This window comes from Poecile atricapillus, chromosome 9 (genome assembly GCF_030490865.1).
Source record: "Poecile atricapillus isolate bPoeAtr1 chromosome 9, bPoeAtr1.hap1, whole genome shotgun sequence".
NCBI lineage: Eukaryota > Metazoa > Chordata > Aves > Passeriformes > Paridae > Poecile > Poecile atricapillus.
Genome location: NC_081257.1, coordinates 17,801,185 through 17,808,382, shown reverse-complemented (window position 1 = coordinate 17,808,382; position 7,198 = coordinate 17,801,185).

Sequence of the window (7,198 nt, the reverse complement as noted above, 5' to 3'; positions counted from 1 at the left end):
GACTGCATTTCTCTGGCTTTGCTTGTTGTCTTATGGCTCAGCAGATAGTGTATTAATGACCTGCACAAAGCTCCAGCAGGATATGTCCTAGGGAGAAAATGGACAATGTCTGACTTCTCAGTAGTCTTTCATTTGGAAATGTTACTCAGAAAGATGATATGACTCCGATGAAACTAATTCAGCTGCTTCTTTGTTGATACTACATCCACAAGGAAAGATCTTCCATCTTCACTTGCCTTGATTCAAAAGTTGCTGGTGTTTCCTATAGGAAGACTAATCTCTGTGTTTATTAGTCCAATAAATGGCCGTCACTTAATGCTCCAACCAATCCTCCCAGCAATTACAATCAGCAGGGTTCCCATGCTGCGCATCAGTGACGGTTCGTGAACTTGCTTCAGTAACTTCCTGTGAGTTAACACAGCTGAAGCAGACAAGTCAAACGACAATTACTTAGTTTTGTTGGGGGATTTCGAAGCCTGGTTTCCTAAAGAGATTTCCACCATCACACTGTAAGTCTCTACACCTGAATATGTTGTTAAGTTTCATCCAAATTTGACAGACAGCTAGGTATGTCAACAAGATAAGCCACTGAGGAGAGATTAAATCCATGCCACTCAATCAGGAACAAAAGTTGACCTGTAATCTCAAGTAAATCCCAAAATCCTTCAGACTACTCATAGGAAAAGTATTCCTGCTGTAGGAGATGTTCTGACTTAGGGTTCATCAGAGACTGGCCAAAGACTGGCCCAGCCCTGAAACAGGCAGCCAAAGGAAACAAGGCTTTGCAGCTCCTGCTGCTCACAGACTGGCTTCTTGTTAAACTTCTTCACAATTTCACCTTCAGAGATGCGTGTCAACTTTTGGGCTTTTGTTTTAAACACACAAAGGTGTTTTTTTTCCATTAAATATTGTGCAACTGTGCTGGGAGGTGCATTTCCAGTACTTACTTTAGTAATAATTTTTGAGCATGGATGGGAAACTGAACCTGAGGGCAGGGAGCACAGAAAGCCTTATTGTATTAGAGAGGATGGCAGCCTGAGAACATCTCTGTGTGGGAACACAGCTTGCAGAAAATCAAAATATAAATGTGCCAGATTCATATAAGGTGTTGCAATGACTCCACGATCCCAGAACTCTGGGACATTTACATTTGGACCATAGTGGTCCTGTGAGGAATGCTGATAGAACAGTGAGCTCCTGACAGGTCTCAGGTCTGTTGTGTGGTGGGGGCTGGCTTTCAGCTCTGTGTGTTTAGTAGACCCTCATGGCCAAGTGCACACCCTGTCACTGCTGAGGAAAGGTGGTGGAGCTGAGCCCTGCTTTCATGTGTGAAGCTTCCCTCTCCTCCAAATCTGCAGCAGCACTTCCTGCTCAGTGGAAAAGAAGGAAAGCAGTGATGCTGTCTAGGCTCTGGGTAGCATCACCCATGTGAGGACAGTGGTTCTGATGGTAAATATTTCATAGGTCATTCATGTCTGATAAAGATGAGCAGCAATACATTAAACTTTTCATATTCCTTCATCTATCTCTTTGTTTAATTACTTGTTTGCTGGAGTGCCTCACTCTCCTGATCCTTCCTGGTGAAGAAGGAAATCACTGGTTTCTAAACAGGAAGAGCCAAGACAGAGAAAACTTCATCTTTTGAAGCAAATTAGGAGATAGAGAGGTACTCAGGGCAATTCTCAAAATTCCCCCAAGATGTCCAGCTTCCCTGAGCATCAGGTATGAAAGAAATTCCTGTAAGTTTTCTATTTACTTATTTGCTAACCTAAATCCCTCTGAATGTCTGGTACTAGCTCATCTACCCATGGTTAGAGAAGGAATTTGAGGTATCAGGAAACTGATCCTTTTCCAATAGCAAAACCAGTGTTTAGTTGCTGTCTTTTCCACCTGACATGCTGCATTCTGGAGAGCTTGCCAGCTTGAACTGGACGCTTTATTTATGGAGGGAAACTCTCAAACTGCTTTGCATCAAGAACAATTTATATGTATACATGTATATTAGTATACAGAAGGGTATATATTTATATAAATATACACAGTGTGTGTATGCATATGTGTGTGTACAAAATACATTTACAGTACTAAGAAAGTAAGAAATGAAAGAGAGGTTCCAAGATACCAAATTCTCATCCAGGGGAGAATTATGCCTGTTGCCAGTGGCTTATGAAAACCTTTGAAGTGTGAGTGCTACACTGCACTACATTCCTCACAAAACTTAAGGATGGTAAATGAATACTAGTAAATTCTGAGTAGCTTTTTTCTTTTTTAATTTAATTTTTCCAGTAAACTCCCTCCTACCAGAAGTTCATCTGGGACTGCTTACTTAAATTTATTTTGCTTAAAACAGGAACTGAGATTTAAAACCATTATTAATAAACAGTTTATTTTTTACTGTGAGGAATCCAACATAAGTCATAAATTATTGTCCACTTAATTAAAGACACTCACCTTTCCAGCTGTTGTTCTAATCAACTCAATCTAAAGCAAATAAATTCAGTGCTTTGCCAGTTCTGTCACGGACTTTGGTGCAGGCACAAGGAGTGTCAGGGTTCCTTTCATCACCACTCCAGGTGTTACTGGGCCCTGTTGGAGCTGATTTTCAGAGGCCCTGAGACATCCTTGAACTTCTGGAAACTCTGACTCTTCATCAGCAGATTGTCTAAGATGTGGACTTACACACCTGACCAACAGAGTGAGCTCACCCCTTGCCTTTATTTTTTTCTTATTTTTCTTGAATCCAAGAGTGGACCTGTGAGAAATTAAAGTAACTTGGCCACAGCTATCCTGGAAGAGCAAGTCTGCCATGGATGTAGCCAGCAACTTGCTCAGTGACCCTTTAAGCTAACCCATATACAAGATCATTTTCTATGAAATGGAGTGGGATGTTTCAGGCAGCTGTTGGAGAGAGGAGCATGTCTGTGACTACTATTCATAGCAAAAAAAATTTCTCATTTTCAGTCTTTTCTACAGCTGACTCTCTGTAAGCCTCCTGAGTTCAGGAATAACTAGATGAGTCCATGGAAAACAATTCTACAGAGCTGTGAAATACAAATAGAAAGATATCACCCTGACCCTAGAAATCACCCATGACATTTGTTAGAGAGGCTTCAGGAGAAATGGGATGGGAAACAGAAGATACAGGTAGCTGGAAATGTCTGGGATGGTAAAATTCACCCCCCATCTGAAGTAACCTGCAAAAGAGGGGACAGTGGGTTAACCTTTGTTTATAGAGAGGTGTCAAAGGTGTACATTCCTCTTCTCTGCATCTCATGCTTAATTGACTTCTGTTCTCAGTCCTGGTATGCTCCAGTGGCATCTGATGTGATTCACAGAGGGGTGAGAGAGAGCCTGTGATAGCGCCTGCAGATAGCAGAAACCAAAACATGGCAATAATTACAGGTAGGTAGGTATTAATCTGAAATCAAACAGAATTTGACCAGCCAACTTTCTCTGTCATCTACTCTGTCAGGCCCCAGAAAGCTGCTTTGATCCTCAGTGTTTGTGTGGGAAGGCATACCAAAAAGGGATGAAATGCTCCTTTTGTAATGTCTTTTCAAGCATCTAAGCCATCTCTGCTGACCTAGTAACTGCACTTTAGTGACTATATCATCTGCCCAGTGACATTACCACTGGTTTGCAGTTAGATAACACTTCTCAGAAAGGGAAATTTAATCTGTTGGATTACTTTTTCTGAGTAACGGAGGCAAAACATACAAACAGGGAAATTTTGCAAGGCCAGAGTTTGTTTTTACTTATGACATCTTTTAAAACAAAGGCTAACCTTCTGTTCAGAGAATTCATTGTAGGGCTAAGGTTCAAAACTGAAAGCAGCAGCCCAGCAGAAGTGTGTAGTAGTAGATGTGACTGGGAATTGTGTAGCAAGTTAGGGGTTATGTTAAATCTGAATCCTTATGAGAATATATGAGGGCTGGGTGCTGCTACTTTGGGTTAGTTTCTCACTTTATGAATTTTTAATATTACTTACTATTGCAGTTGAATGCTTTGTAGTTTATTCTTTATTAAAAAAACAAACCTTTCTAGGTTGGAGAGAAGCGGAAAAGAATGATGAATGCAGCCTGGGAGGCTGTACCCAATTCCTCCCTTCTCAGAAGTAGATGTCCTCAGAACCACTTGAGCTGGTTTGGGATTTTTCCTGTTAGCAGCTCTGTCCAGGGTCTGTTCCCATGAAGCAGAACCATTAACTAAAGCCTGAGCATGTTGGACCAGGGGCATTCTCTGCAGAATGGCCCCTTCATGCACTGCAGCAAAACTGGAGCTGGTGCCACTTGACTGCATTGGGTCTTGTGTTTGTGGATTTAACTGCATTTTCTGCTACAGGCCTCCTGGTATGTAAGAAAGCAAATTCAAGCTTGTTGTTCTGTTCAGTGAGGCAGCAAACTTGTGGGGGGAAATTCCCTTCCTTCTGTAGTTCATGGTGTTCTTCTAAACTATTTATAAATAGGTCTGCTGTAGCCAGTGTTTGCATTTGGACAGCCTCACTGTTCTCTTTTTCAAGGCTTCTCTCAGATCTGAAAGTAAAGGTCAGGTTGACTCCCCTCATTTGAAATAGGAAGAAAGTTAACCCTGTAAGCAGGTGGCTCTAATGCAGTAATTCTCAGGAAAATGAGTACATCTTCCTCTCCCTTTGGCTCCATTTTCATTTCTCTGCCCCCTTCATTAACTGATGATAGTTCTAACTTCCTGCATCCTTTTAAATAGATCCCCCTGCAAATCATCATCTGGGATTCATGAAGTGCAGAAATCTGGTGAGCAGCACAAATCACACGCTTCTGGCCTGCACTTGCCAGAAGCCCTGGATAAGTTTTCAGCTGAGTTTATGCTTCACCTCCCTCCACTCTACAGAGCAATAACATATGGGTCCATTTTCCCCAAAAAAGCTTGCATCAAAACCCAACAATCCACCTCATGAAGGATTATTTTTTGCTGATTGAGAGGTGTTTGGAGATGACAGGCATCTGATCTCATCTTAAGCCTTAAAATGCTGTAAATCCTGTATTGGTTTACTTTTTACTTCAACCAAATAAGATATTACCCTGCCTCAGAGTTAACACTTTCCAAGCGTGCCTCAGTGAGTGTTGCACACCAAAGGCATTATTATTTGCCACCACTGGACAAGGCACTGCCACCAATTCATATGTGACACAGCTAAAACACTAAACAGGATTATGCAGCTCATAAGGCAGGAGGAGAACCAGCCAGTTAAGCAGACTCTGAGTTGTACTACGTACATATAACAACCATTTTGTTTCTGTATGGGGCCCTTGAAGGGCTGGTAAAATACTGAAACAGCCTGAGATGCTGTGTTGTGTGCATGGGCAAAAATGCGAGGTCTCATCATCTTCCAGATGTTGCTATCCAAAGGCTACAGTAGAAAAGGTGCCTGAATGACGAAAATGTGAATGAGGTTGTGAAAAAATTCACTTCTGAAATGGAAAACACTTCTTTTTATTTTTTTATGTCAAATATTCAAGAGCACCTTACCCTCCTTTATCCTCAGGAGCTGTCCTAGCAGTCTCCTTCAGAATAGATTACCTTTGACTCAAGTGGTACATTTATTTTGGGATGGATTGTTAATAAAAAGATGTTTCTAGGTGTTCTGAATGCAGGGAATGTAATTAGTAGGCAGGCACATTATGAACCTAACCAAAGAAGACTTACAAACTAAATATTGTTTTATTGCCTATTTAAGACTTCAAAATGAAATGTTTGTATAAAAGAAGGTGCATTATCCCAAGACAGTTGTTTTATTTGTACTATTACTTACCACAGTGTTACAAACACCCAAGAGGTCTCTGTAAACTTTCTGTTTACAAACTGAGCTGTGAATTGAGGCCAAAGTGAATGTCATGGTTTGACACTGGCCAAACGCCAGGCACCCACGAGAGTCATTCACTTACCTTCTTCTGCTACAATTGGGCAGAGGAGAGGGGAAAAAAAAAGTTAATGAAAGGTTCATGAGTGGAGATAAGGACTGGGAGAGAAACACTCTAGTGGCAAAACAGGTTTAAATTGAAAGGTATAAAGTAAATTTATTATTAACAGAATCAGAAGAGGATAATGAGAAGTAAAATTAGTCTTTAATACACCTTTTTTCCCACATTCCCTCCCTCCTTCCCACCAACAGCCCATGGAGACAGGACATGGGAGTTTTGGTCAGTTTGTCACTAGAGATCTTTTTCCGTTCGCTCAGGGAGAGGAGACTTTTTTCTGCTATTCCATGAGTGCCTCCCACGGGCAGTCTTCCCAAAACTGCTCTGGTGTGGGTCACTCGTCCACGGGGTGCAGTCCTCGAAGGATGGGCTGCTCTAGTTTGGAGCAGGGGCCCTCTGTCTCTCTATCTCTGGGAGCAGGGCCTCTGTCTCTGTCTCTGTTCGGGTCTCCCACTGGATCTCAGCTTTCTCTGCCATCCACCCGCTCCGGCCTGAGCGCTTTTCCCATGGGCTGCGGGTGGATCTCTGCATCCCCCATGGACTTCCTGCATTCTGAGGGGACAGTTTGTTTCACTGTGATCCTCCCCACGGTCTGCAGAGGAATCTCGGCTCCGACACTTGGAGCGCCTCCTCCCCCTCCTTCTTTTCCAGTGACCTGGGTGCCGCCATGTTGTTTTCCCTCACACCTCCTCACTTCCTCCTCTTGTCTGACTGTAAGAAAACTGCTGCTTGTGGGTACCATTGCCATCAAGTTCCACTAATTCAAAGGTTCTTGCAAGGTCCCGCAGCATCGAGGACTTGGTCTGGCCTTGGTTCGGTGTCAGGGAATCGCTCGCCACGCTTCCGCAGCAGGCCAGGCGGCCCCGCCGCCATGGCGCAGGCAGTGGCGGCCGCCGCGGCCCCAGCGCTGTTTAACGCCTCTCCTCGTGCCGGGCGCTGGGAAGGGGAAGCTGCTGCCGGCCCTGCCCTTCTGCCCGTGGTGGGGCTGCCCAGGGGCGGCCAGGCAGGCACGGCTCGCCGCAGGCCGCACCAAGATGGCCCCGGCAGTGGTGCCTCGCCACTCCTGGAAAAACTGCCCATACAAGTTTTGATTTTCTTCTTAAATGCCATCACAGAGGCATTATCAACCTCTCTGACTGGGCCAGCAGCATGTCCATCTTCAGAACCAACAGAGACTGGCTCTGTCGGACATGGTGGAAGCTTCCAGCAGCTTCTCATAGAAGCCACTTCTGTGGCACTCTACC